The sequence below is a fragment of the Artemia sp. Qi Xiang Cuo genome, chromosome 18, assembly GCF_049724085.1.
Source record: "Artemia sp. Qi Xiang Cuo chromosome 18, ASM4972408v1, whole genome shotgun sequence".
NCBI classification, from domain to species: domain Eukaryota; kingdom Metazoa; phylum Arthropoda; class Branchiopoda; order Anostraca; family Artemiidae; genus Artemia; species Artemia sp. Qi Xiang Cuo.
In genome coordinates, this window is record NC_142811.1 from 40,101,660 (window position 1) to 40,112,828 (window position 11,169).

Here is an 11,169-nt window from a genome sequence, read left to right on the forward strand (position 1 = left end):
AGACTCAATATCTTCTTCTTCAGCCCTCTTCAGTCTTCTTCCTTCTTCCTTTTTGTTTTTTTTTCTGAGGATTCCGGGAGTACCATGGTCGCGGATTTTCTCCCTAGCACGAATCAAGGAGTAAACGCTTTTAACTGCAAGGCGGTTTCGAGACTTCGTTTTGACAATTGAGACTGCACTAAAAATGCGCTTGACACAAGCGGATGAGTATGGAAGGGACATGATAGAGAACATGAATGTGCAAAGCTCTGAATATCTCGCAGGGCCAAGACATTTTGAAGCTCATCAAGTTCCCCCCCCCCCATAAAAGCTCTGGACTCTTAAAGTACTGAAGTGACAAATACATAGACTCAGCACAGATTTATCGCCAATGATAGTCTAATTCTTCTAAAGATTGTCGATCGACTAGGTTAGGGAATATAACTAGTATTGGTTCCAGGTTTTCTTTCCCAGAGGCAGCCACAACTGGATCAATGATTTTCATTTTCTACAGCACCTTAAAGGTTGAATTGCAGTAGAAGCGAACATAATACTCATTTTCTAACTTCACATAAATGTTCAGGCCAACGATTTTAAAGGCACACACTGTTTGAACAGGAATGTATTCTTCCATCACTTAGCTTTTACGTTCGCTCCAACATAGAATCTTTTGAGAGGCAAAAAGTGTTCAAGATTAGACGGACCAGACGAACCTAAATTTTTTTTTCTGAACTGTAAGAAAAGTCTGATATACACATTTTTCATCATTTTCAGGACCTTTTCCGCAGATTTTGATTTTGAGTGTGCATCTAGTATCCAGCCTGTGAGCGTGTTGGTTTTTCCCCGGTGAACCAAGTTTATCTTTCGGACCATTAACCTTGTAAACAAAAGATAGTTAGACAAAGACTTATTTGTTCCGAATGTAGGCCGAGAGTCTTTTTAATTCTGTGAAATATGCCGGGTGCAATTGGTCGTTCTATGCAGGAGTGGAAATGTTTGCCAAAATTGATACAGCTAATTGGAGTGAGAGCTGGTGTTGTCCTGACTCCTACTCTAGGAAAATTTCAACCATATAGTTGACTAAGCTCACTTGTTTTACCTTCACCTCGCGACCCCCTTTATTTAAATTCAAGAGCTAGGATGCTTAATATCCTAAAGGAACTTAAATCGCTGTTGCCCTACCTCTCGCAGGAGTTGATTCCTCCTAGTAAAGGAGGAACCACGTCCATAGTAGCTAAAAATTAAAAAAAAACTCGTTAGAAAATAACTGTTAAGTGAGAAAACATTGCCATGTCTAACTGATCCAGGAATGGTAACCATTATCTAAATTAGTCTTAATGATAAAATTAGACTGTTCGTTTCATGCCTGTAGATATGAAAAATGCCTATAAGAGTCCTTACGATGACAGTTTTGGCGACATGGGGACTATTTCATAGTGCTTTTCGTCAATGGATGAGCGTAGTAATAGCGAAATTTGTGCTAAAATACAAGTTCACGAAAAACTTGGTTGTATTTTTGTTCTGCTAGACAAAATATTGAGGACCTAGTGATTCCAAAGCATCGAAAGATAGGTTGATATTGAGTATTTTACGTTTTAAGCGAATATTTACAATGGTTTTAACACCCAGCGGTTTTATAAGCCGACTTTACTTCCCAATGTTCCCCCTGCTTAGCAATTTTGGCAGCTAAGACTTGGCACACCGCATGAACCCCTCATATAATTCATTAAAGTACTAGCCAACCCTTAGCTAACTAGAATCTCTTTCAGGCAGTCAGCAAATTTGGTAAAATTTTAGAAGAGGGTTTTTTGTCTATCCTGAAAAGTAGTTGAGGAAACAATCCTGACTTATCCTGACTTGTTTTGTATACCTGCAGCATCGGAATTTTCTGGCTTTTGCTTAGCCGACTTAAGTTTAACTCTCTTGCAAAATAGCGCAAGTAATCAAACGGCTCAGAATAGGATAATTTGCACTCTTCAATCCAACGGTCTGCTGGCCTATTTTTTCTAATATGTCAATGCTCAAAATTTGTAAGTCTTGAAGTTACACCCGCCCCCAAGGTCCATACTATCTCCTAGAATATAGTAGTTCCGTGGTATAAAATTCCGTAGTATATATATATATATATATATATATATATATATATATATATATATATATATATATATATATATATATATATATATATATATATATATATATATATATATATATATATATATATATATATATATATATATATATATATATATATATATAGACCCCGGCACCGCGCCGACGAGGGAAGACCGGCGGCGGCGGGGCCAAAAACAGCGCGCCACGCCGCACCGCCGGTAAGATTTCGGCGGTGCGCCGCCGGTATGATGTAGGCGGCGCGCCGCTGTAACTCTCTTGCAACATAACGCAAGTAATCAAACGGATCAGAATAGGATAATTTGCACTCTTCAATCCAACGGTCTGCTGGCCTATTTTTTCTAATATGTCAATGCTCAAAATTTGTAAGTCTTGAAGTTACACCCGCCCCCAAGGTCCATACTATCTCCTAGAATATATTAGTTCCGTGGTATAAAATTCCGTAGTATATATATATATATATATATATATATATATATATATATATATATATATATATATATATATATATATATATATATATATATATATATATATATATATATATATATATATATATATATATATATATATATATATATATATATATATATATATATATATATATATATATATATACCCCGGCGCCGCGCCGATGAGGGAAGGCCGGTGGCGGCGGTGCCAAAAACAGCGCGCCACGCCGCACCGCCGGTAAGATTTCGGCGGCGCGCCGCCGGTATGATGTAGGCGGCGCGCCGCTGGCGCGATCAATGTTGACCGCAAACATTAATATTTTCATCATTGTTTCTCAAATCACAGCTTAAATTTACAACAGATTCGAGCCTATTCATGGGTTCAAAAATTCACAAGTCGCTGGCAGGAAACTGGTCTTCTTCGTTATTCATCAAGAGAAGTAAAAATGTGGTAGAAAGAAAATGGCTTTGTAGTTTTAGAGCCCTTGCATAATACGAATAGCTAAAGTGTCGATCAGCTATGTATTCCTAACATAAATAATTATCAAAACTAGTAGTTTTTTTCATCGAGCGTTACTGCATACAAAACTTCAAATACCGTATGACAAAATTCGTCAGTTATCTGGGTAAAAAAAATAATAAGCAGACTGAAGTAGCTCCAGGAAGATGTTGTGATTTTCATCCTAGTTCGTCACTTTTAATCCAAGCAAAATGTTAGGACACCCAGCATCAGTTATTGAATTTAAGCTTTGATTTCCAAATGCTCACAAACATAATTAAATTTAAGAAAGTCACAACAATAAGTCACCTGTGGTCAAAATACTCAAAGACTCCTCTTTGATCCCCACCCAGGTTCAAAGCTTCTGCTATGGTCATTTCCACGGAAATCTCCAAACAGTTTCTTTTTAGAATAACTTTCAAGTGTAGTTAGGGGTATTTAGCCTTTTTTGCTTTTCTTCAAAGCTTTGAAAAAAGTGTTATAATATTCCAAATGTTACATTTGTTATATTTGTGCATATTTTTGGTAATCATTTGTGGGGTGATCGAATTTTTTAAACCACTGTAGATACGTAAGAACGCTGCATCATCTAGTACCCTGAGGTCATAAGACTGTCAAAGACTCCTCCTTGAACCTCCCAAATTGAAAGCTTTTATTATGACCTGGCCTTTTAATGTAACTTGGGCACTGGACCAAGGGCGCCATTGTCACTCGAGCGCAACCTTAGTGGGGATGTCGATATTTCTTTCGTCACACCAATTCGTTTGACGTGCGTGGGGGAGCGTGCGTGGCTGCGTTGGCCTCAGGCGAAAAAACTATTTCCACAAAAAATAGTAAAGAAATAAGTTCTAGTGCCCATTTTAAGTAACCAAACAATTGGAGGAAAACTTACATACCATAGCAGAGATTGTTATCAGGGTGTTTGCACCATCTTCATTCCGCATCAAAATCCATCATTCAATTAAGAATGGGGCTCAGCATATTTACCATTTCATTTTGTCATCCAGACGCATGGTGGATAAATTCAACTACAACTTCATCGACCCAGTATTCCTCACAATGCTTACTTTGCATCTCTAGGAAACATTCTGCTTGTGATACTGACTGATGAGAGCACACGTCAGAGCGCTTGGTATCAAAAGTCATAGAAACAATAGAAATAGTTGAGATGGTTGGACACGTTGGAATCGGAAAGTTCGATATTAGAAAAAACAACCGACTACAACGCACTAATCGACTGGTCGTTTTGCGAAATAAAACCACCACCAATACTAAATGATGTGCTAGGCCCTCTTTTACATTTTTTTTTTACTTTTGCAATTAAAATGAGTAGTAAAGTGACTAAAGTGGGACAAGATTGCACCAAAACACACAATTTATATTATTGCTGAACATTCTTGTTTGCCAAAAATAGTATTAAAATATTGTGGTTAACAAGGTCAAATGCTTTCTGAAGGTCGATGGAAATTAAATTTAGCCAGGAATTAGGCTTTTCAAGGATTTTCCCGATGTGATCAATAAGAGAAACGAGGTAATAGGAAGTAGAGGTTGATTTTAGTTTCCCGAATTACTTCAAGTCAGTAAGAGGTAGAATTTTTTCCTTTAGCCAATCTGCAAGGAATCCTTCATAAAGCTTCGAGAAAATAGGAGTAACAGTTACAGGCCGAACGCCTTCAAAACCGGACTTTCCGTTTTTCTTTTTCAATGGGGTTATGAAACCCTATTTCCAAATTGTAGGAATTTGCCCGGACTCGGTAATCTTGTTAAACAGGAAAGACAAGGGCTTAGACAAGAAATCACCGAAGGCACTAATAAGAGGAAAGGGGATATCCAAAGGACAAATACTTGTCTTTCTTAGTTTCTGAATTCTTCTTTCTATCTCAGACGGGGAAGCAGTAGGTAAAGAAGGGGAAAGGGCTCCTAGTGGTAATCGGTCGGACAGTGGTGGAAGGCTCTGGACAATGGAAGCGAGGAATTTATTGAGATTATTGGCAGTCATATCAGGGGACTCGGGTAGATTGAAGTTAAGCTGTTCAAGCCTCCTGTCACACAGCTTTTCAACCTCAGAATACCAGTTTTTTGGTTTATTAGTGAAAAATACTTGACCTTATTTTTGTAGTACGATCGTGCCAATTTGCGAATTTCTCTAATAATTGATTTTCTTAGTTTATTGGCTTCATCTGGTTTACCATTTTTGAAAAGCTTCAATTTGGTTCTAATTAATGTTTTTATAGTTTGGTTAATAAAGGGTTTATCACAGGAGCACTTTTTAAATTTTTTTTCAGGGAAATAAATTTGATATTTGTCAATTAGCTTTTTGTGGAACATAGCAATTTTCTCATCAAGATTTTTAAACTATAAAAATCGGACCAATCTTCCGTATTCAGCCACATACCGAAAGAAATAAGACCAGAATTTTGAAGAGGGCGATAACTGCCATAAGCTATTGAGAAAGAATGCTTAAAATTTGAGGAGGGATATAAAAGAATCGAAAGATGATAACTCCCACCTAATGGAGGCAAAGCTGAGGGAGGGTTGTAAAAATTATACATATTAGTTAAAATAACATCAAGAGAGGTATTTCCCCGAGGCGTTGGTATTTTAACAATTTGTTTAACTTTAAGCGAGGAGTAAAAATAATCCATTTTAAGGTCGTTTGCATCGCCAACTAAAAAAAGACCAGCACTCGGGTATTTAGAAATAACAAAATCAACACTTGTCTGCAACTGCTGGATGAATTTACGTTTTGACTCGATATTTTGATTTGGGGAGTAATAGAAAACAGCTATTGTAATAATATTAAATGGACGAGGGAGAACTTTTGGTCTAATACTTAGCCAGAGGATTTCATCATACTCGGATAAACTAGGGACTCGAATAACCATTGGGTAAAGGTTACTCTTAGTAAAGAACAAAACACCGCTACCTTTTTTTTCAAGTGGGTGGTCTAAAGGACGGAGTTTTATAAACTCTGAATAATTTGTCAGGTGCAGAGACCCTGGGTCATGGGACTGTACTTCCGCAATAGCTATAATATTAATTAGATTTCATTCTGAAAGCACATCGAGTTTGGTAATCTTTTCAAAAGTAAGACTTTCAGCATCAGTAACTAAAAGTTTAGGAAAAACAAACCAATTGGGTAATTTTGACAGGGATAATTGGTGTGTTTGAGAATTTCCTGGGTGGGGTTTCAATTTAATATTATGATGCTGCGGAGAAGTAGGGTAAGAGAAGGATTTACCTTGGGGATTTGGAGGTGGAAGGAAGGGCGTAGATACAGACGAAGCATGATGAGGAAGGTGCGACTTGTTTTCAGTTGTCGGGAAGTGCGAACAATTAGAATTTAATACAAGACAATTATTAAATGCAAAAGGTCTCAGACCTGAGTCACACTGGTAGGGTGGGAACGAGGGATAAAATGAATGGGTTGGAGGCGGGGTTTTGTGGATATAGGGTAAGAAGTAGTTGAATCGGGAGGATTTTTGGTGGGGAGGAAAGGGGGAGATGGGAAGGTAAGAAGGTGCTGGGAAATGGAAGTGGGGTGGGAACTTTCTGGGAGGAAGGAGGTTGGATTTGTTTTGGCAAATGACGGATGGAGTCCAGAACCGGTCAACAGCATCTTGGGCACATGGAGCGGGTAGGGTATGCAAGGGGGCTTGTGACTGGGAGGGTTGTGAATAAGAGGGGATTGTGGGAGGGTTTTGGTGCAGTAACGTCTGTGATGATGATTTGACTGGCCGTGAGTAAAATTTCGGGTTGGAGGGACGTTTCGGGTAGAAGATGCCTGGGTCATGTTGCTTTGTAATGGATAGGGAGGTAGGTAATGAGGGGTACTTAATGAGGGAGGAATGGGGTCCGTAGTGCTGCCTAAAAAAAGGGGCTTTCCAGTGTTGAATCCTTGACTGGTAACAGCTGGGACTGGCCAAGTTTGTGAACTTGTTTTTTGCTTGCAGCTCGATTTATTTTGTAAGAAGGAAGGGGGGGGGCATAAATATGCAGGCTATCACACCCGAAACAACACCCACTTGATGCTAACTTACATAAAGAAACGTGGTCAAAATTACACTTTGTTTTAGTGTAATCAATACAGGATCGATGAAGTTGTAGTTGAATTTATCCACCATGCGTCTGGATGACAAAATGAAATGGTAAGGATGCTGAGCCCCATTCTTAATTGAATGATGGATTTTGATGCGGAATGAAGATGGTGCAAACACCCTGATAACAATCTCTGCTATGGTATGTAAGTTTTCCTCCAATTGTTTGGTTACTTAAAATGGGCACTAGAACTTATTTTGTGGAAAAAGTTTTTTTGCCTGAGGCCAACACAGCCACGCACGCTCCCCCTCCATCCCAATCTCTTCAAAGCCTCCCTTTTTACGCCCGCCCATGAAGTTCCCGTTTCCTTTAAATCTTTCTTTATGGCGTCCTCCCAGCCCAGACGGGGACGACCTGCTTTCCGATTAGCCCTAGACGGTTGGCCGAAAAGAAAAATCTTCGGTAATCTGTCATCCTTCATCAAGACAACGTGCCCTAGCCACCTCAACCTTTCTTTCATTATAGCCCTAGAGAGCGGTATTGAACCAAATTTTTCGTATAGCTTATTGTTTGAAATACGGTTAGTCAGCCGTGTACCGAGAACAATCCTTAAGCAATTTCTCTGGAAAACATCTAGCAAATCTTCATCCGCTTTTCGGAGCGCCCATGCTTCAGAGCCATATTTGACCACTGTCTTCACTGTAGCTTCTAATATTCTAATTTTGGTTTACAGACTTATCTTCCTATTTTCCCAAACTTTTTTTAACTGTGTAAAAACACCCTGAGCCTCGGCTATTCTACTTTTGACGTCTTCACTGCTCCAACCATCTTTACTAATAATGCTACCAAGGTAAGTGAAGCTGTCCACCTGATCAATCTTTTCATTACCCTACTTCACCTTTTCATCTTCACTTATTCCTAGCCTGAGTGACTTAGTCTTTTTAACATTAATTTTCAAATCTATTCTAGTACCCTGAACTCGCAAAACCTCTAAAACTTCATTCATTTTGCTCACACTTTCGTCTAGGATGATTAAATCATCAGCATAATCTAAGTCCAGGAGACGTTTTCTTCCCCATTTGATTCCGTGATCTCCCATTGCCTTTCCTGTGCTCCTTAAGACAAAGTCCATCAAAATAATCCATATAAAGGGGAATAGAACACAACCCTGCTTAACTCCTGATTCAATACAAAACCAGCTGCTTACCTCATTTCCTACCTTAACCGCAGTAGTGTTATTCTCGTACATAGCCCTTATCACTTTAATGTATTTGTCTGGTATAGCATACAAGGATAAAACCTTTACTAAAGCCCTTCTATCAACAGATATATATATATATATATATATATATATATATATATATATATATATATATATATATATATATATATATATATATATATATATATATATATATATATATATATACCAAAACATGGTGATAATATAATACCTTAGAAAATTATGGAAACTACGACAAAGAATTATGAAAAGTAGTCCGCGCACAGCGCAATATATTAAGTACCTAACCTACTTAACCGAACCCCTAACCACCTCCAAATATTAAATGTTATTATTAAATGTCAGAATCCTATTCTGAGCCGTTTGATTACTTGCGTTATTTTGCAAGAGAGTTAAACTTAAGTCGGCTAAGCAAAAGCCAGGAAATTCCGATGCTGCAGGTATACAAAACAAGACAGGATAATCTAACAGTAGTCCCGAGATACGAACCCAGATCTTGGGATGTAGGGTTAACCCTAGGGTTTAACCTCTACTCCTTTACGAACCCGGAAAGGAGATGCAGGGTTGCTGATCTATTATTAATTTATTATTCTTTACTAATTATCATTATTATTAATTAATATGATTTATTATCAATCCCTTATTATTGTCATTTATTATTCATTTATTTATTATTATTCTTTATTAATTAGCATTATTACTACTTATTATTATTATTTATCACTATTACCATAGAAAGAGAGAGTAAACCTTTCCTATAATTTCTAGTAATAATGTATTTTAATTTCCTTAGTTTTACGTGTGAGTCATTATAGTAAACCAGTCGCATTACTCATTTATGTGCATGTCAGATATGGAAGTCAAATGACCCCACCTTCAACTCTTCAGGAGAAACAGCCAGGATTTTAAACCCCACCCTTTTAAAACCTTGTTGGTTCTGTTCTACTGCTGTTTGGAATTTTAAGCCAGTAAGAATTCAATTCAATTCAATTTGTTTAGTACGCTTAGGCGCTAGAGGTCCCAAGAAGCATAGCTTGTGGAGGACCTTGTATCAATCCCAAAATCCACAAAAACAAATCAGGGAAGAAAAAATACAACAATATCTCGAAAATATAACCACAATACGAGAAAAAAAAAACATACAACCGCTACATAATTACCTTAGACTTAATTTTCTCCAAACTGGAATTTCCTGTATTTAGTTTTTGAGCTCCAGTATTTTTACAATTAGTCACTCTGTTTATCTAAGGTATATCCTTCATACTAAGTGTTATACCCTTCATACCATGTTATACCCTTCATACTAAGTGTTGATTTTAAGGTAGACACTCTTTTGCAGTTATTCGATGAGACAGTACTGGGTCTGTCACAAGGATCTGTATCAGAGCTGCTTAGTAAGCCAAAACCCTGGACAATGCTCAGCGTGAAAGGGTGGGAGCCCTTTGTTCGTATGCACCTATGACTAAGTTACCAAAGAAACGTTCAGCGACTGCAGCAGATAAAGAGTAAGTTGTAGGGGAAATAAGGGTAGTTTCAGGGGTATAACAGTTTTTGAGAAAATTTGTGACGTAAGCTATGGTCAATTGATGGTTGTATTGTTTTTGACAGGAGTAACCTACAAAATTTTGGCTTTTTTTGCCGTTTTATTTTTCTTTGCGCTGAGGACGGGAAATTTTCGTGGTTTTTTCTTCTTTTTTTTCTTCTGAGTTTTGAAATTTAAGTTTTCGAATTTTAGGCATTCAAAATTATATTTTCACATATGTGTTCTGTATAAAAAATTCAATCAAACTATAATTGTTTCACAAAATATTTTGTTAAATATCTTTATTCAAGATTATTGGAAAAAGATATAAGAATCATCAATACAAACATCGTAAGTGAAATATTTTTCAAAAACTCAACAAATAGATGTACGGCTATTTATTAAAGTTTTAAATTTTTGGCTATTTATAAAGCTTTGGTTATTTATTTTTTCAAATCAAACTTCGACTATAACCGCTAATTTACAAAACCCAGTGCTGGAAGTACGCCAATGAGTGAATCCTAGAGGCTTAGGATTTCCCTTATGGAAAGTGCACAAGGGAAGGACATTTTGGCCTAAAAGATTACATTCCTTAGTCACGTGTCAAATGTCACATGTTTTGTTCACATGTCACGGAACGTTGGAAATGCAGAAATTCTGGGTCGCGTTGTAAAGAGTAAAGAGTGTAGCACATCAAAATATACTCCAAAAAATTTGCCATTATTATTTTGGGGCATGTTATTATTTACTGTTATTATCGATATTATGGTGGGTTAAAACTCATTTTTATTATTTTTGTGATGAAATTATTTGTTTATTATCGTTATGTGTATGGTGGTAGATTATTTTAATCTGCTTGTTGTTATTATTCATTCAATATTGTTTACTAATGTGTTTTCTATTATTTGTTTATTATTATATTTTTTATTATTTATTTATTTAAGTTAAATATTATTTATTTATTTATTTATTTAAGTTAAATGGTGGTAGATTATTTTAATCTGCTTGTTGTTATTATTCATTCAATATTGTTTATTACTGTGTTTTCTATTATTTGTTTATTATTATATTTTTCATTATTTATTTATTTAAGTTAAATAATGAATTAGTTTCTCATATTATTTGTAGACAGATGAATAAAGTATTGTTTTATATAAAAAATCTTAAAATACTAAAGTAATATAAATAAACATAATATAGACACATAAATAAATATAAATAAATGATTTATATTTTTAAATAAGTAATATGCATTATAATACATATCATGATTATATATATATATATATATATATATATATAT